At 43.0% G+C, this 20,699-nt stretch overlaps 1 long non-coding RNA gene across 1 annotated transcript; it reads right to left on the bottom strand.

Annotated features, from left to right (window-relative positions):
* Positions 1-10,421: 10,421 nt before the first annotated feature.
* Positions 10,422-20,384, bottom strand: LOC101981647. The gene is made up of 3 exons (XR_258530.1): positions 20,321-20,384; positions 16,225-16,375; positions 10,422-10,822 (listed from the first exon to the last, which is right to left on the bottom strand). It is a non-coding gene; the product is annotated as an uncharacterized LOC101981647 (long non-coding RNA).
* Between the last annotated feature and the right edge of the window lie 315 nt (positions 20,385-20,699).

The raw sequence follows: 20,699 nt of genomic DNA, 5'->3' as shown, positions 1-20,699 counted from the left end.
CTGTGTATGAAGTATAAAGAAGAAAAAGGAATCAAAACTGTCTCCTGGGTCTTTGCTCCGAAGCCAGTGGTGGCTAATCCCAGTGAGAAAGACTCAGGAAGGATCTAGAACAGGTGTTTGGGTCCTTCTCAGTGTGGAGTGTGATTAGACTTCAGGTGGAGACCAGGCGGTTGCTCCAGTCTGACTGTCAGAGGAAGCATCTTTGACTGTCGCCAGAGAGATGGGGGCAGAGCCAGAGCCTAAACGAGGTAGTCCATAGAGAGATGCTCATGGAACCTCCAGGAGTACCACCATGAATCCGAAATAAGAGAAAAGATCCAGCAGAAGAGACTGAGGGAGGAAGCCTGATGAAACAGCAGACAACCCACGAGAGTTTGACATCCCGGAAGACAAGGAAGTGGTTTAATATAAATCCCATTAAAGGATCCATGGTTTATCTTTATTAACTGACAAAATGATGCTAAGCCACGCCAGAGAAGTGTAATGTATGCCTGGGATAATGGACCGTTCTACCGCATCCTTTCCTTTCTAGCAACTGATATGGATATGGAGCTTTTATGATCTTGAAAGGGGAAAACTAAATTATCCTTACTTTAAAAAAGAAAAGCTCCTTGCGTACGGAAGCATTCTGTCTCCTACTACATAGCACCTCCATTTTATCCCGGCACGCTTCTCTCAGTCACCTTGTTGGCACTCTGAGAGAGAGAGAGAGAGAGAGAGAGAGAGAGAGAGAGAGAGAGAGAGAGAGAGAGAGAGAACACAGCATGTTCTTGAGCTAAATTTTGTCAAAAAAAATTGGATGCATGGACTGAATCCATCTTTGTTTTTGTTTTTGAGACAGGGTATACTCTATAACCTGGAGAATGGTCTGCAGTAGCCATAGTTTTCATTTTGAAGGAATGAATGTATTGAGTGTCCAGCCAGCTCAAGTAAAATATAAGTAACAACTACCAGACAGACTGCCAAGCATCGCACATACAAAATATTCAGCCTCTTTCATGGTCCAGAAGGTGCCATGCAGAACACTGGAAGAGAAAAGACCGGTTGAGTCTCTGCAATAGCTAAATGGCCATGTTGTCAAATTATTTTCTAGCCGGGTGATGGTGGCGCACGCCTTTAATCCCAGCACTTGGGAGGCAGAGGCAGGCGGATCTCTGTGAGTTCGAGACCAGCCTGGTCTTACAGAGCTAGTGCCAGGACAGGCTCCAAAGCCACGGAGAAACCCTGTCTCGAAAAACCAAAAAAAAAATTATTTTCTAAATATTTATGTTTACACCAGTAGAACTGGGTTACACTCAACCTTGGTCCAGGAATTTTCTTTTTGCAACGGGCAATAAATAGTCAGTGCAGAGACTCAACCGGTGAGAGTACCGAAAAAAATATATTGAGTGCTCAACCCCAGATGCAACACCTATATCAACCCGTCCCACCAAGGCTCCGGGAGCATCACAGGAAAGTGGGTAAGAGCCAGGGAAAGGAGAGGTGCCCTTTCTCTTCTGGACACGACAAGGCTATTACACTCAAGAACTCAGAACAGCTACCTGCAGAAGATCAAACCAGACAAAACTCCATCATAGCTGGGATAGATGATCTCCAGCCCCACCCCTTACCAAGGCACTATTGGTAGTTGGTAGTTGCTAGTGAAGGGAGAACCATTGCTTTTGGAGGATATGATCACTGATAGGAACCCCATGCTTCAGTGGATGGCCTGACACTCATAGGCACATGGAGGCTCTAACTGGAATTAGTAAGTTATCAGAAAAAAAGAAAAAAGAAAAAAAAAGACAGAAAGACGTGAAGTTGAGATGGGGTTGTTGAGAGGGGCATGTAGGGGAGCTGCAGAGGGAAATGTGAATTAAATGGGATCTTATTTCATTATTTATATCTATGAAATTCTCAAGAATAAAGAAAAAATTTAACTCAGCAGAAGTCAAACAGGGACGCCCCTTTAAGGCAGGTAGTAGATTATTCCCAATAGAGTTCCATCCCCTCAGGGGAAGCTTCCAAGCAAAAGAACAAATAGCAACAAAAGGTGACACCATCAACACTGGGGACTTACAACCATCCAGCAGAAACCAACTGAGAAAGCATCCTTAAGGCGGCCAGATGGGTAGCCCCAACAAGAATCGGGAGCAGAGCTCCTCCCCAAATAGAGGCAGGTAGAGAAGACAACAGCAGGTCAACACCCAGCCCAGCGGAGACCAACAGCTGGAGCTGGGCTCCTTTTCCCATGGCTGAGATCCTGGCTTTCTTTCCCACAGAAATCCTTCATATCATGAGATAAACAATAACGAAGTTGGTTGGAAACAGTTCACCTTCTAGCTGCTCTCAAGGACACAGAGTTTTGTTTTGCCTTTCCATGGGTTGTTCTGTTCTTTTCCCTTCCTGCCGCAGAGTCAGGGGAGTCAGCTCATTCCCCAGATAAGGGGCCTTAGAGGACACTTGGAGACAAACAGGCTTGCGTGTGAAATGGGCAAGTGGACAGCCGTATTCCCAGGGCTAGCTCCTGAGCAGGTTCAAGTGGCATTTGGCAACTTACCAACTCAGTGAACATTACCACAGGGGCTCTCCTTGGCTGGCCTCAAAATCGTGACCCCTTTACCACAGGGGAGTTCCATCCCACCAAGTTGACTATAAAAATGAAAGTGTCTGTGTAAAGCAATTGCAAGCTAAATATTAAAACATGAAGAGGTTTCCAATAAAATATTAAAGTCGATGCACGTTCTATACAAACATCTCATGCAAATAGACGTGAGTATCAGTAATGCCCCAACTAATAACTGGTTGATGGAACATCTGTGGAAACATCATTCACCAGAAGGGAACCTTCAGCCTCTTAACTCACATTCATAAGAAAATTGAATGTTATAGTAATCAAAGAAGTAGCACAAAAATGTGTGACCATCCAAGGCTGCTGGCACACTCAGCCTTGTGGTTGTGATTGTATTTTATTAACACTGTTACTAAAGACTAGTTTTTAAGAGGCTCAGTAAAGAGGACCCCTTTTGTCCCAATAATGCAAATTCAGAGAACTTAGATCTGTACTAAACCCTTTCCTGCAGAAAAGCCTCCACTCAACTGGCGACCCAGCCTCGAACACTTACAGACTATCTTAAAGGAATACAAACCATCCCACAGAATAAACAACCCACAGGGATAAACCAACACAGCATTACATAGCAGCATCTTTATGTGGAAGTAGTATAAACACTTTTGCAGAAACACTGGACATGTAATGGTTAAATTCGAAAAGTATTTTGGCACAGTCAGAAATAATTTTTAATAATGTTTCAAAGGCAGTTGGTGTTGTTTTCATATTCCTACAGAGTGGGCTCTCTCTGTAACCCTGACCTTGGTCAGAATATTACTTTGTCCAACAAAGGAGAATTTAGCTTTCTAATCATACCATGTGGGCAGGACCTGGAGGCCGCTGACCAGGGAACATGAAGAACCCAGATTAAAGGGCCAGAGCACGAACTGCCGGGCTGTGAGAAAAGACAGCGAGCCCCTCTTCAGACAGATAAACAGGACGGGAGGTTGGGGGAGCTCATTGAAGGCGAAGAAAACCTCCTTTGAAATAAAATAGATAACGATTGTTATTTTAGCCAAACGCAAAAAAGAAAGCTTTCTGCAGAAAAAAAATGAGGTTTTTTTGAAAAATGGTATTTCTGCAAATCCTAGCACAGAATGAGTGAGACCATGAGAAAAGTCAGCAAAACTCAGCTGAGGAAAACCAGGACTAGGCGAGGAAAAACTGGACTAGACGGCCAGACTTTCTGCGCGAGTTCAGTTCTTTACCATAGTTGTCATTCATTTCTTTAATCCAGTGCTTCAGCCAGTATATGCCACGCACTAAGAAAGTGGGGAGGGAATCCCTTAGCAAAGTATGCTGTCAGAGAGCAGCATATCATAGTGCAAACTCCACAGCAAAGTGATGATAAAAAAAACATTATCGTTTAAATCCAAAAGGACTAAATAGTAAAGGTTAGTTTTGAGACCAGTGAGAGTGAATGCCAGAGAATCTCAGAGACAGAAAAACTGACATTCTTTTGCTTTTCTTTCTCTCTCTCTCTCTCTCTCTCTCTCTTTTTTTTTTTTTTTTTTTTTTTTTTGAGACAGGGTTTCTCTGTGTAACATTCCTGGCTGGCCTTGAACTCACTGAAATTCACCTGCCTCTGCCTCCCGAGTCCTGGGATTTAGGGCCTGCACCACCACTGTCCAGCAAAACTGATATTCTTAACGAAAAGTTAAAGGTAAAGAAATTATAGCGCTGCGATGGTCATTGTTACAAGTTTCTTAGTTCAGAAGGAACTGGGAACTGAATTATTTGACCTTTTTCATTAGTGGCTCACTGAATATATAATAGGTATTTGTTCTATATGGTTAACTTATGTATAAATATAGTTTTGTTCCATTGTGTGAATTTCATCACGAACATAATTAACACATTCTGTTAGTTTTATAAAGATATATTTATTATTTTTATAAAGACCTAAGTTATGGTGGATATTCGGGCTGGGAAAACTTTTCACCTACTTAGTCTAGACTCCAGGGCTTAACAAGATTTACCCCTGTTTGTGTATTCATTGCTAGGACATTGGTGTAGGCATTTCTACATCATGCAATCTCTATTTAGTCCATACTGCACGCTAATTTCTGTCTTTGAAGCTGAGGAAAGAAAGCCAGACAAAGTTTCTGATTTTATGGCATTTTTTTTAACATGGTGTGAACTTAAATTCTGTTTTAGTTGTTCTAATTGACAATCTCCATAGCAACATAGAAGAATGATTACTTCAAAAGATTTTTTTTTGTTTTTTGTTTGTTTTTTTGTTTTTTGAGACAGGGTTTCTCTGTGTAGTCCTGACTATCCTGGAACTCACTCTATAGACCAGGCTGGCCTCGAGCTCAGAGATTCCCTGCCTGTATCTCCCCAGTGCTGGAATTAAAGGCATGCACAGCCACCGCCAGGCATTATTTTTTTTTATCATTTTTAATTTTTTGTGTGTGTGTGTGTGTATAATACAGGTGCCCACTGAAGCCAGAGATGTCAGATGCCCTGGAATCAAAGTTATAGCCATTATAGCCGTCATAACCGTCATGAGCCTCCAGGTGTTGTTTGTGGAAACCAAACTGCAAATGCAATGCAGGAGTGCTCTTAACTCCTGAACCACCCTTCCAGCCGCAGAAATGATCACTTTACTGCATTGTATGCTCGTTAACATTTGGTGTTATCTTTGCTTGCTTTTATAAAGAGGGGAAAATGTTAATAGGCCATTGGACAATTCTAGGTTGAACTGTGTCTCCACAAAAAAGATAGATTGAAGTCTTAATCACGCTACTGTAGAATGGGAGCTGCTCTGGAAATGGGCTTATGTGGATGTCGATAAGAGGTCATTAGAGTGGGCCCTACCCACCATGACTGTTATCCTTACAAAAACAGAAAGCCAGTTTAAACACGGAGGTATGTATCTGTAATCTCAACTCCGGGGAGGGTGAAGCAGGAGCATGGAAGATTTGATGCCAGCCTAGACCACAAAGTGAGGCCCTGTCTCAAATATAAAGAACAAAACAAAATAAAAACTGGGAAATTTGGAACTCAGCCGTCAAGCTTGTTTAGAACGTACACCGCCACTGTAGATTTGATCCCCAACACTGAGCTAGAGAGGAAGGGAGAGAAAAGGGGAAGGAGGGAGGGAGGGCAAATGGGTCCAGGCACAGAGCCGAGCACACAAGGAGAGCATCTAGGAAGGGTGGAGGCAGGGGGCAGAGGTGCCGCTGGAAGCCAAGCAACACTGATTCCAATGAGTACCAGAGGGTAAGGGAGAGACCAGAAAAGATTCTCTGCAGCCAGCCCTGTTGATGCCTTCAGCTTACACTTCTGGCTTCCAGTCACACAGTTGGTGGCACCGTGTATTATTAACCTTAACAAGGTAACTCTCGGGCTCCCCTGGAAACAGAGGCAGAGTAAAGAAAGGATGTGGGTGCTAACTGATCTCTGTTCGACCCTTGTGCTCAGAGCATCAATCTAGCTCCCAGAAGTATCACACTGTGGTTTTGGGTTACTTCTCTGTATTGCCTTAGACACAACATGACCAAGTGAAACAAAGACTTTCAATGAGCAATGAACCATATATTGCCAGATTTGGGTAATGAACTGTTTTCCAGAAGCATATAGACTAGGGATGTGCCTTAGTCCTACATAAGCAGAACTTTGGGTTCAATACCCATCCAGCACCACCAAAAAGGGCACCAAATAAAATATGAATGTAAATTTTTGTTTAAAATAAAAATACATGAAACCTTGAAGTGACAATTAGTGACATTATCAGAAGAGGGATTCCTACTGCCCCCTTCCCCTTCTCTCTCTAGTGCAGTGGTTTTTAACCTTCCTAATGCCGAGACCCTTTAATACAGTTCCTCATATTGTGGGGACCCCCAAACATATAATTATTTTTGTTGCTACTTCATAATTGTAATCTTACTGCTGTTATGAGAGATAATGTAGATATCTGATATGCAACCCCTGTGAAAATGTCATTTGACCCCCCCCAAAGGGGTCATGACCCACAGGTTGAGAACTGCTGCTCTGGTGTGGTCTCTTGCCTGTCTGATTTCCAACACAAGCCTGTGAGAAAACCCTCATCAGATGATGCTTCAGCCTTGAAGCGTCCAGACTTGTAAGCAATCAATCTGTTCCTCACAAATCACTCAGCCTCTGAGATTCTATCATAAAATGGATTCAGAGTTCCCCTAAATCTAGAAATATAGATTACTCTTTTTAATTTTCTGGTTCTCTTTTATAATACATCATCTACATATTTTAATGCATATTATTTTAGCATCTCTTTATATCAATTTTGCAAGAAGACTTTCTATATAATGACAAAAAGGTGAATTTTCAACAGATAGCTTTGTATTCAGTTCAAAAAATGAATTCTCATCTCTTCTAGAATTGCTGGCCAAAATTTGTGTCTTATTGATGGACTTCATAAAGCCTATAACCTCACATAGATGCACTGTAAGAGAATTGTGTCTACATAAAGATCTATTCTCTGTGATATGCATAAAATACATTTGCATTTATAATTATATATAATGTATCATCAAGCGCGTTCCTGACAGGAAAGGATGTCTGTCTAGATGAGAACCTTGTCCTTCACTTAGAGAGCTTTCCCACAGAACAACTTCTGGCTCTGTTAAGTTTTATGTTGATTGTGTCCCTCCATGCTAGGGTGTGAAGGACATAGTCTTATCTTCTTCCTTCAGCATGATACTAGTGGTTGACTCCAGGAGCAGGAAGCATCCAGAAGCCGTCTAGACTGGCTCCACCAGAAACCATCTAAGTGTATAAGGAGTGACCACGTCTCCTATAACTATGTCCCATTAAACCAAATGCTAATGTCCCAGTAGACTGCATCATGGCAGATGGTCAAAGTGGAAAGGCGCAATGACCAGTTACTATCCAGGTAGTTTACTTCTGGGAACTCTATAAAACTCTAGAACTGACTATGGGCTACATGGGGCTTCGGCAGGAGGCCGTATAAGGGAGCCGGAAAGGAGAAAGACATGAAGCTCAGATCTCATTAGCTTCCTATTAAATGTGCCCCTCACAAAGCTCAGGGAATGGTCTCGGTGACTTTGCCACTAGTAAACTCTACATATGCTAATTAAATTAACACACTAATTTTTGACCATTTAGTCACTGGCAGCAGGGAATAAAGTCTAGTTGAGACCTGTGGGGCAAGCAGGATGTGGTGTATAAGCCAGAGGAGTAATGAGAGAAGACTGCAGAGGACAGGGAAGAGGAAGCGTGCATGGCATTGACGGGGTATGGGTGCAGAAGAGCAATCCCTTTCAAATAAAGGCTAGCTTATTAAACAGAGGCCACAAGCTGCTATCAGCAAACCTGACGAGACTTAGAGACATTACCTTGCACCCTATTATCACATGTGCCTGAGATTAAATGCTTGTTCTTTATGTCTTTATACGTGGAGAATGGTTTTAGTTCGTGGGCCTGCAGGATTCTGCTTGGTTTGTCTTATTTAGTCCAAGCAAAGCCACCAGCGTTAAGGGAAGGCAAATGCATAGCCATAGGATAGTCTTCTCTGTAATAAAGGGGCACTCCTAATTAGTAATTAAAGGTTGACAATATCTGACTCTTTCATCATTGTATGGTTTTCTAGAGCCAGTTGGGGAAGGTGTGGTTAGTCTGGGCCCTCCTGGATAACCCAAGACATTCTCTGCATACCACAGTTCTTAATCATCTCTTAAATTCCCCCTTGGCCACAGAAGGGAAAAATCTTCACAGGTTGGGGGGCATTAAAATATGAACATTAATCTTTGTGATTCCAACTATATTCCATACTATAGGACAATCTCAGTCTAAGCCACCTGTACCCAGCCCCTTCTTCCTCTTCTAAACAGGGTATTTTACAGAATGTCCCCCTCCCTAACTCCCTAATGCATGAAGTATTTCCAACGTGATAGTTTAAGTGTGAGGGGCACGGGAAAGGCTTTTCTCGGGATAATAATGCCGATAAACAAATGGTGAGCATTGGTGAGACCTCTCCTAAAAGGATCTCTTGTTGATACTGTGTCTGAGTGAGTCGCCTGAGCATACAGCCAAGAGATGAATAACCGTGCTGTGATTGTGTTTGTCTTGGCCTGAATTCACTGCTGATTGTACAATGAAGCCAAGGGGCATCAAAGCCCACTTCCAGACTTCTAGGCGGTCCATTTCCTTTCATTGCTCCTTTGCCGTGTCGGTGATTTCCTGATTTTATCCAAATATTTGTGATTTGGGTGGAGGCCACAGTTTACCAATGAGCCCAAAATTCTTTTCACCTGCACGCTATTATTCAACTCTTAGACTAACACAGCCACTTTGAACTTTACATATCAAAGAAAAAATCATTCTTTTTTCGATTCACTTCAAAAGCATACATGGAGGAAGATGTCACAGCTGTAAATGAAATAGAGACCCAGGGGAACTCTTTTGGCAGCTAGCCCTACTGACTAGGGAGGCCGATTTTAGAAAATTATTGTTTTTCATATAGGTGTTGGCTTCTACTAACAGCCTTTCATCGTTTGCCATCGGAATTATTTAGATTCACAACACTAATCTCAAACGTGTTTCTCGTTTTCCTCATTGTTCCAGACCCGCCGTCAGGGCAGTGTGCTGTTTATTACAGGGATAATTCAATAGATGAGTGAGCCAACAGAGGACACGATGCTGTCTTGGCTGGTTTGTCAGCATGGAGCGGGGTGGTGCGTGTCTGGGTTCTTAGCACTTGGGAAGCTGAAGCAGAAGGAAACCGAGTTCGATGCCAGCCTGCGTTGCACACCGAGACCTTTTCACATGCCCTTCTTTGCTGTACTGGGCATGGTCCTTTCTGTAACATCTCCACACCCTCGACACATCCCTTCGTGTTTCTAACCTTTGGTTCTCTCACCTAGAAAATGTAAGTGATAATGCCTCTCTTGTAAGTTTATTGCCAGAATTTGAGATAATGTCTGTAAAGCCCATGAAAAACTGAAGCAGGCAGTAAGTCTCTCTCAGCAGGAACTGGTGTTTTGCTCTTTGGGGATTTCATGACTAACTGTCCATAAACCACATGTGGCTTTTCTCCCTGCAAATCAGCTCCAGGACCAGTTTTGAAAGTAAGAAGATTTTCCCATGAACTCCTTGCTTACTCCTGGCTGACTTCCCACCCCCAGTCTCGTGTGTGTTTATAAAAATGCAAACAGCTTAATATGAAGCCATGTATTAAGTTAGTAGGGAGGTAGAGGGGCAGCCACAAGTTAGATACATTAAAAAACTAAACATAGGAGACATTGGATCCTCCAGCTTGCAGTTACTTACTTGCCAAGTTGCTGAACTCGAAAGATGTAAGCATTTTAATTTACTGCCCTGAATGGAGAAACAGAACAAACCTGTTGTGTGGTTTTATAATTTTTAAATTTTTGGCATAACTCTTAAATCATGCCTGTGTGTGATTTAACACCAATATTTAAATTTTCACACAACAGCCTTTTCTGACATCTCAAATATTTGCTGTCACTGATTCAGCTGGGATTATCTGATCAGTCACGTCTCCCCTCAGCTCCTTGCCTCAGCCCCAGGAGGGAAGCGCTAATGGAATTGTGGCGGGCTGATGAGGTATCAGCCACTCCACCACTCTGAATCCTGGAGATTAATGGAGAAGAGGCAAGGTTAGAGGCACGAAAGAAGGTTGGGATGTAAATATGAGGGGGTGCTGGAAGGGCAGTGGTGGAAATCTGAAGGGGGACCTTGGGTTATCACTGAGAAAAGTTTGGCATCCTAAATCCAGACCAAATTAAAGAAACGGGATTTTTAAATTAAAGATAATGCATGTTATGAACAGCCAGTGCATACAAAATTTTAAAGAAAGATAACGGTATTAAGTATTCCTGAGGTTTATTGGTGAGAAAATGAAATATAAGGAGAGGAAAGGCAAAGAGTCTCACTCACAGGGCAGGGCTGTGTCAGCTGCTCCCCACCATGTTAGGAAGGATGGATGAGGGCTGGTCCCATGGATGTCTTCTTTGCTAACGGGACCATCGCTGGGACAAGGTTCCGATACCAGAAAAACTGCTACTTAAAATGTGTAAATCAATGCATTGTGTTATGTTCTGTGTGCTAGTCTGCTCCTTGTCGTGATAATAAAACACCTGAGGCAATTAACTTGTAAAGAGAAACGTGAATTTGGGTTCGTGGTTCTAATTGATGAGTCCCCACTCTCCTGGATTCTGAAGACCACATCATGGTGGGACCGTCGTGTGCTGGAGAAAGCGACTTACCCTGTAAGCCAGAAAGCAAAGAGAAAGATGAGCTGGGTCGCCCTGATCCCGCCCAGGGGCGTTGCCCCAGTGACTCAGCATCTCCACAAACTTCTGCTTAATACAGTCCCCAAACCTCCCAGCTGCTTCACCCTCAGCACCAAGCTTTTAGAACTCTGGGTGGAAAGGCTTATCCACACCACGAGGTTCCGGTGGGCAGCCATCACAATTTTAAGGCATTTCCATCAGCTTCAAGAGAAAACCTATACCTTTGAACAATGACCTCCCCGCCCCCAATATCTCCCTATTCATCCCACACCCCTAAGAAACGCCTATTCTACTTCCTGATTACAGACGTCCTATTGTAGACATTTCATTAAAATGGATTCACGCAACCTGTCATCTTCTGAGCTGGCCTGCTTTACTTACCGTAATGTTTTCACACTTCACCCACAAAAAGCACGTCAGTACGTCACCTTGTGCTGATAGGTACAAATATGCATGCTACGTATTTTAATGCTGCAAGTTTTAAAGTGGCACAGAGGTAGACATTGAAATGTGAGCAATCTTAATTTGAGATACTTAAAGTGTGCTCCCATGGACATGATTGCATATCCTCTGCCCTAAGAACAGTTCTAATAAAACCGCCTATGACTGTGTGGAGAAGAGAAGCTTGCCCACAAGCAATATCTTGGTTTTCAGATCACATAAAATTAAAGAGTAAAAGAATGCGCCTCCAGTCTGTGTGCCTGTGGCCATTACACTAAGCATATGTGACAAGAGATGGGGGGGCTAGGGCAGCTGTCTTGTTGGCTACGAGCAATGAACAAGTAGAAGCCAACAAAACAGCCAGCAGGTGGATTAGGAGCCCTCATGGTGATGCTGAGAATCTGCCAATCAACCTGAGCCTGCCCATTGCCAATGACAAGGTGGTAACTATAATCCTATCACTGAAAATGAGCGTTTGTAACTAATAATAATAGCCTTATATGTGAGTGTCTAGATGCCGGGTCCTAACATATGGAAAAAAGTCTATCATCCAGAAATAACTACAAAGTGAAAATAGAAAACAGAAATGCAAAAACTAAGACTAAAAGGAACGGAGAAAATGAGGCTGAAGCAGGGTGCAAGCCTGCTTGTCTGCGTTAGTAGAGCTCACCTGAACTTGCTTTTGCACATCATCAAAGTAATTGACACCATGCCATTATGATTGGTCTATTTCTCATTTTGTCATCCTGCTTTTAATCACTAAAATGCTGTTTCCTGCCTCTTTAACATAGGCTGTCATTTTCCCTCGTATGTAGTTTTTTTTTTCCCCAAAACATATTCATGAAATTAGATTTTTATTTCCCTACATACATAGTTCACACCACACACACTGAGTGAGCGGTTCCTCTTTTTGTTTTAAAGGTTTTGTTTCAGTCTGATGTCACTGTCTCTTGATGAATTCAAAATTCATCCTCATACCTAAAAAGTGTGCTCAGAATCGCTCGATGTCTGTTGCATGGGTTGGTTTCTCCATGCTAGTCACATCATTATCTGTCCACAATGAACACAAGTAACGACAGCGGGGTTCTGAGCATCGTGACTCGGGCACACTGGCCAGGTTTCAAGGTCTTTGTCACACCATCCTGTATGACAATGCTCCCATGCCGAAATACCGTTAGAGGTGCTTATAAAACTGAGTTTCCTTCTCAGTGGATTTTTTTTCTCTTTATACTTGCACATACATTTTAAATCTAGGTTCCACACATCAGGGAAAACATGCAGTATTTATTCGCCTTTCTTAGTCTGGCTTATTTCCCTTAATTTAATGACTTCTAGTTGCATCCATTTTCCTGGAAATGTCACGGCTTCATTTTCTCTCCGTGGATATATAAAACTACATTTTATGTTGTTTGATATTTTCTTTATCGGGTCATCTGTTGATATACATCCAGGTTGGTTTCTTTCCCTGACTATTATGAATAATGCAGCAATAAACAAGGATATATGCAAGCATCACTATGGTATACTAAATTACCATCCTGTCAAGGAACCGCCATACTGGTTTCCATTGTTTTATATGGACAAATAATATTCCACTGCACTTCGATATCCCACTGTGTTTATACATTCATCAACATATAGACATTTAACATCAATATATAGACAATTAACTTTCCACTTTGTTACTATGATGGGGTGCCCTTCTGTATGCTGTGAATGTATTTTAGTGACAATGGTTAATAAAGAAGCTGCTTTGGCCTACAGCAGAATAGAGTATAGCAATTTGGGAAAGCCAAACTGGATACAAGGAGAAAGAAGGCAGAGTCAGGGAGACACTAGCAGCCACCAGAGAAGCAAGATGTGAGGTAACAAGCCACATGACTCTTGGTAAGATATAAACTAATAGAAATGGGTTAATTTAAGTTGTAAGAGCTAGTTAACAATAAGCCTGAGCTAATAGTCCAAACAGTATATAATTAATATATTAAGCCTCTGAGTGTCTATTTTAAAAGCAGCTGTAGGACCAGGCAGAACGAGATTTCCAGTTACAAATGACACCCAATGTATGGAATGGATCTGCATAAGATCTACAAAAGCTTTAGAAGGGTTCTAAACACACAAAAATGGAGTCATACTGGATTCCCAGTCTCTCAAGCCAGCCACAGTACAAAGAGTCTCCCAACAGCCGCCTGCAAGATGGAGCCAGCCACCAGCCACCATGAGCTAAGTGACATTGTAGGTTTCCTCGGTACAAACAGACTCATCAGCTACACATTGTGTGGTGAATTTAGCTTTTACTCATACAGACAAAAAATAAGTTTGTGGGCTGGCTGCATGCTACCTGATGACAACATTGGTGCGGGGTGGTAAGCATGACACTCATTGCTACCTCCACCATTGCTGAAAAGTAAAGTGGGGAAGAACCATCAACCAATGCCGCCACTCTGGTCCTAGCCACACCCACTTATACAGATAGGCAATAAAGACAGATTCAGACAAAAATAATGGGACATGCTGTGTTTAATATATGTGCATAGGCTTAAAAATGGGTATAGACCGTTATAGAAAGAAAAATAGCTTTTAAAAATTAACAAAGTTTTTAAAGAGATAGTAAAAATAATAAAAAAAAATAATAAGCCACAGAAAGATTAAAAATTCACAGAGAGTCTGGATTATATATACTATCATGTTTTCTTTTAATTTTTGACTATTAATGAGTTAACCACAAAGAGACATTTCATTGTGGGGGCTGCTAAGCTAAACCAATATAAAGGTATCTTGACTTCAAAATTTGGGTCTAAGGATATGTTGCTTTGGAAAAGAAGTTCTGCTTTTGTTTCCATAGAAGATGGAGAAGCTGTGGATTCCTTCCAGAGTAATATGGTTTGATCAAGTAAGACCCCTTGTGAGGTCTCCATTGGAGCAGTGGCCCAGGTGATCCAAGATCCAGAGCTTCAAGGCAACTGGCTGAGATGATATAGCCTCATAGACTACTACAGCCACATTTTAACCATGATTCTAAATTTTCTCAGGATCCCCATAAGATTACCAGTGCCCCCAATTAGTGGAAAGTAGTTCAGAAAACTATGCCCAAATTCCCACAATATTGTTTATGTTTTCATTTAAGGGGGGTTGGTTATAAATGCTTAATGGTCATAGTCAATCTCTTTCTAAAAGAAGGGTGATATGATACAGAAATGAGGGGAAAGGGTAGATTATTGTATCTAAATTCTTAAAAAAAACTATTAATCTCAAAATATTCTATGTTGGTATGGATTTTGGCTAATTGATACAAATTTAAAGTCAATTTTATTATATTATATGTATATTTTTAGGTTTGTTTTTGTTTTTTGTTTTTGTTTTTTTTTTGTTTTTTTTGGGGGGGGCTTTTCAAGACAGGGTTTCTCTGTGTGTCAGCCCTAGCTGTCCTGGAACTAGCTCTTATAGACCAGGCTGGCCTCAAACTCACAGAGATCCGCCTGCCTCTCCCTCCAGAGTGCTGGGATTAAAGATGTGCACCACCACTGCCTGGCAGGAATTTCTACTCTTGTTTAAGGTATTATGTTTATGCAGCTCATTTAAAAATGTAATGTATAGTTAAGAAATACAAATTAATAGTCATCTATAATCATCAAACTTATGGTCATGTTATGTTTTCTTGATATGCAGAAATATAGTTCAAATAGATAGGTACTTTTCAAACACTTCAAAGACCTACAGAATATGGCATTTTAAGAACTTAGACTTTTCTCGACAATGAGACACATCTGCTCCTAGCAGTACCAATTACTTCAAGGGAATGATGAGCATCAAAGATGCTCCTTATTGAGTTTGCTTTCAATGTGGTGACAATAGCCATTTGAGCAAGAAACTGCTCTTGACTGGACTGCTTGACAATATGCTGTATAAACTAGATATACAGGACCCATAGGAAAATGACTGCTAAACTTGCCATCACACGGTGGGACAGTCCTTTAGGGTTCCTGCTTCATGAAAGAGTCTGCCAGACATTTTTGCTAAATGTATACAAAAAAAAAGTGACTGACAATTTTTGCCAAAAGAAGCAGGAAAGACTTTCATTGCTTCATTGAAAAGTCTGCCAGATATTATGGGCCTGTAGGCTGAAAATGGATGCCCCAGTGTTACAGAAGAACTTTGGGTGACTGTCCAGGCAGCCAGATGTCTCTATCATTTCTAGAGTTTTGAAAGTTGCTTAACACTTCCCAGTTATTTAGGTAATATATCCTTCTGGAGTCTTTGATGGAGTTAAAACTAGATAGTTAAAATTATAGATTTCCTTAGTTACTATGAAAGATAAATTAAATATGAACATTTAGACTCACAAAGATAGGATAGATACTACAGTAGTTTCTTTAATTTTGCTAAGTACAAATAGACTAAATATTACAACTATAATTCTTGCTTGATAGCTGTTTTATTATATGTAATTTTACAATGTTAAAGTTAAAACCTTCCTTTTTAATTAGACAGAAAAGAGGAGAGGATGTGGGATACCCTTCTGTATGCTGTGGATGTTTTATTACTATTGGTTAATAAAGAATCTGCTTTGGCCTATGGCAGGGCAGAATATAGCTAGATGGAAAAGCCAAACTAAATGCAGGGCAAAAGAAGATGGAGTTGAGGGAGATCCAAGCAACTGCCAAAGAAGTAAGATGTGTCCACAGGTCTCTTGGTAAGATATAAACTAATAGATATGGGTTAATTTAAGTTGTAATAGCTAGTTAATAATAAGCCTGAGCTAATAGGCCAAACAGTATGTAATTAATATTAAGCCTCTGAGTGGCTATTTTAAAAGCGGTTGTGGGACCAGGTGGGTGAGAAGCTTCCAGTTATACATTATTGCAAATATTATGAATAAATGCCCACACAGATGTTTTGTGTGGGCACAGGTTCCCATTTTTCTTGTCTACATACCCAGCACAGGAACTTCTGAGCCATGGTAACTCTGTGCTTAACTGCTAAACTGCCAGGCTCTCCCCAGCACAATGCTTCTTCTGCAGCATGGGAGGTTCTCCACATCCTTGCCTGTCATGTGCCCTCCTCTTCTGGACTTACATAGCTACCTCTGCATGACAACATAAGGGAGAAAAAACACTTTAGGGGCAAAGGGACTCACTGTTCTAAGAAACGTTCAACTCCTACTTTATGATTCTGCTATAAATGCAAGATGATTTTCTTTCCAAGGATATACTAGAACAATTTGAAAGAGAAACCCAATACTGAGTGTGAAGTGTGTGTGTGTTACATATATACATACACACATATACACATAGTTTCTGCATTGTCACTTACATAATCCGAAGTGAACCTGTACCTCATGGTTCTCTGCATGCATTCTCAAGTCACTTGCTTGTGATAAGCCACTTGGAGTAACATTCCCATAGCATCTCTGCTTCCTCCCACTAAATATACATCCAAGCTTTTGTATTCTTATTGGATGAGTACCTGTCTTGCCTGGTAGTCTCAGGCACTGGGGCCAAGGGACCATGGCCATCTCCCACTGTGACTCCTGCAGTTAACACGTGCATGTACCACGTGGATTTGCTGAATGAAGCAGCGAGAAGGATTTTCGTGAAGTTTTCTTGCTTACGAAGCCTTTCAGCAAATGCATATAAATTAGGCTTCACTGAGATGTGTGTGCTTAGGATGAAAGCCCAAGCTGTGTAGCCCAGCTCTCTGACACACTTGAGAGCTGACTTGTCTTCCCAGCACGTTCCTCTGAGTCGGCTAAAGCTCAAGTCTTTGTCTGGAAACAGTCCCTAATAGTCCCTAACATGGGCCAGAGAGCAGCTCAGGCAGCTCTTCTGAGGTACGGGGAGCTCTGATCCTGCCACTCTCTCTCTCTTCTAAGCAAAGCCCAGTTTTCCTGTTGGGTGTAGCCTGCCCTCCCACCTAATAAGGCTCAATTGTCTTTCCGTTCCTTTAGTGAGCAGGGAGCCACCTGTCCAATTGAGATCAGAGCCGTGCATGTCAAAGTGTCTCATTTTATATAGATGTGCAGCTGTCAGCGCAGGCTCAAAGGCTTGGCTTTAATGAAAATAAGCCATTCTCATTGATACGACTGCAGAATTTATATGAATACAGATACCTGGATCAAATGATTGGCATTTCTATTCTCCAGCTCCCGCTGTCTTAGCAGTGATCTGCCCTGCCATCCACGCATTTTTCCCCACATCAAGAGCTCGGCTCGGCTCTCCAGTCCTGCCCCTTCCGCTACAGCTCCTGTGCCAAGCAACCTCACGGCAGGTTCTCGTGATCCAACCTCAGGATGTTTTAAATCCATATAACATTTTTAAACTAAGGACCGGTATTTACAAATCGAAAGATTTCACATAACAATGGGGATGAGGCTTGGGGATTTAGCTCAGTTGGTAGAGTACTTGCCTAGCATTCATTAAGCTCTGGTTTTGATCCTCAGCCTTGCATAACCTGGGCATGTGGTCTATATCTATACTACAAGCACTTGGAAAGTAGAAGCAAGAGGAGCAGAAATTCAAAGTCATTCTTGGTTACATAATGAATTCAGGGCCAGCCTGGGCTACATGAAACTCCGTCTCAATACATAAAACAAAAAGAACAATTCCTAATTCTCTTTCATTACCTGTAGCGCCTGCACTAGGGGGTGGTACGTGAGCCAGGAAGTAGTCTGGAGATTTAAAAACACACGCACACAGACAGAGACACGGGGACACAGGTCATCCTTGAAACAAAAATGCCAAGTTTATTGTGCTCCAGGGAAGCCTATATAGAGATCCTTAAGTGATAGCCATGCCCCAGCTCCTGGGACTTTCAGCTGTAAAACCCACCAGAATTCACTCCCCTGCCATCAGAAGCCCATGAGAGTCTCGTGCTCAGAGCAGCCGAAGGCACAGGAAAACAAGTTGTTTACTCCAGCAGGGGTCTGAGGCAGGCAGAAAAAGTCAAGGGGCCAGGGGTCTGTAGCCACCAACCATTAGCCACACTGAATAGAGTCCCTAAAGGCAATCATCACAGCATAGCCACAGGAATGGTCCCCAATGACCCTTATTGTCTAGTGTGTACATCCTTGTCGAATGTCCTCCCCTTGTATTGGACTTCGTTGGCTCACCTTTGCTGCCCCCCCACACACACACACAGGGTTTCTCTGTGTACCCTGGTTGTTCTGGAACTCACTCTGTACACTAGGCTGGCCTCAAACTCAGAGATCCTCCTGCCTCTGCCTCCTGAGTGCTGGGATAAAAGGTGTGCACCACCACCTTCTGGCTATCGTGGATCACTTCTTTTTTTAAACTTTGTATTTATTCCTTGTGTCTTTCACACCATGCATCAATCCCATTCATCTCCCCGTCCCTTCATATCTGGCTTCTGCCCTTGCAACCTCCCCCACAAAATGAAATAAAATTTAAAAGAGAAGAAAAAAGAGAAAGGGAAGAAGAATCTGGTCATGGAAGCTGTAATGTGACACAGTGAGTCACATAGTATATACCTTTTAGTCCATGCATCTTAACTTGCAAGTGTCGGTTGCAAAGAGTCATTGGTTTGGTTTGAGGTCTATGGTTTCTGCTACAGTATCAATACTGGGCCATCAGTAAGACCCCTCTTGGATATCCTGATGTTGCCCTGTATCATGGAGGTCCTGCAGCTTTGGATCTAGCTGACCAGCCCCTTCATGTGCTTTAGCAGATCATAGATGGAGTGGGTGTTGAAGTAGGCAAAGTCATAATCCTGCTTCTGGGCCTGGGTGGTTGCAGAGTCGGTCAGTCTGCCAGCTTTCCCCAGTCCTCACCACCACGGTGGGCTGGTTCACCCCACCTAGTTCACCCAATGAGGCAATGAGCAAGGGCAGGGACTGGTTCTGTTTTCATGCCCCTGGTGTCAGCACCTACATCAACAGGGCCAGCTCTACTATGCTGCCCAGGAGAGGCACAGGTGCTGCAGCTGGTGATGGACAGGGACGGCTCTCAGGCTCTCGTGACCTCAGGGCCAGCTCTTCCAGCTGTCACAGATGAGGTGGGGTGTGTCTCTCCCTCGCCCACACCACCATGAGACAGGTGACTGGTGGAGTCAGATCTCCCATACTCACATTCACAGGGCTGGCTAACCCACGCCCCCTCCCCTCACCCAGTCAACAGGGTCAGCTCTACCATGCTGCCCTGGTGGGGTACAGGCTTGGCTTCCCGAGTGCTGCAACTGGTAAGAGGAAAGGTCAGCTCCCTTGCCCACCACAGGGCATCTTTCCCTCACCCAAGCCACCACATGGCAGATGGGGGGGGGGCGCTGAACCAGCTCTCCCACTCCCACACCCTCAGGGCCAGTTCACCCATAACCCCCCATACACACACCACCACCACTACCACCACCACCAACGGGGTCAGCTCTATCGTGCTGCTCAGAAGAGGCAGCTGGTAAGGGGCAGGATCAGTTCTCCCCAGTGTTAGAGCCAGGGAGGGCAGGGCCAACTCTGTTCAGCCTTTGGTGGTACTAGGAATAAAAGACATCAACAAAGACCATGGCTGCATTGGCCACAGACTCTGAACTAGACAGCAAGCATGTGGTCCTCAGGAAGAAGAAAGGATGCCATCGAGTTCTGGTTTGAATGGTAACTGTTCCCCCAACAGGGTGATATGTCTGAACACTTGGTCCCTGCCAGTGATGCTGTTTTGAAAGGTTGTGAAACCTCCTTTAGGAGGCAGAGTCTCACAATAGGAACCACTGAGGTGACTCCCTGTGGCTGCCACAAAGACCTGTGATTGCATTTGCAAATGGCCATAACCCTGATAAGACTGCAGACACCTGGATTGGGGCCTTTTCACAGACTCAGAATAGAGGACCCAATGCCAGGATTGCTGACCCACAGAAACCGTAAAAATAATACATGTTTGTCGTTTTAATCCAGTAAGTTGGAGGCAATTTTTTACACAGCAGTAGATAATCAATACAGGAACCATTTGTCACCCTTGCTCTACACTGTGAAATGTTTTCCCATCCACTCAATATCCCCACCAGGACCCAGCATCATCCCTCAACCCACCTCTGGGCTGCAGGGATTGCCTCTGGATTCCTCTCTCCTCCTTCACTCAATGTTCTTACTGCTCGATCCCTCATGATGTCACAACCGGACATAGCAACAGACTCCTAATTCCTCTGCCTTCCATCAACTCACCTCCAATTCATCTCTTCCTACCAGACACACTTCCTCAGCGCCGTCCAAGATAACATCCCCACTTTTGGCCTGGCTTCTAAAACCCTCTGGGATCCAGTTAGCCTCACTTTCCAGCTGTACCTCTCGTCCTGCTCGGGGAATCTTAATCTCCTCACTAAGGCTACATGCGCCAAACTATCATTTCCTGTGCATCCTACACCTCACCTCCAATAAAATGTCCTTCTCTCCCTACACTGCTACCAAGTAC

The sequence above is a fragment of the Microtus ochrogaster genome, chromosome 21 (genome assembly GCF_000317375.1).
Source record: "Microtus ochrogaster isolate Prairie Vole_2 chromosome 21, MicOch1.0, whole genome shotgun sequence".
Classification (NCBI taxonomy): Eukaryota; Metazoa; Chordata; class Mammalia; order Rodentia; family Cricetidae; genus Microtus; species Microtus ochrogaster.
This window is presented reverse-complemented; position numbering and strand designations above follow the sequence as displayed.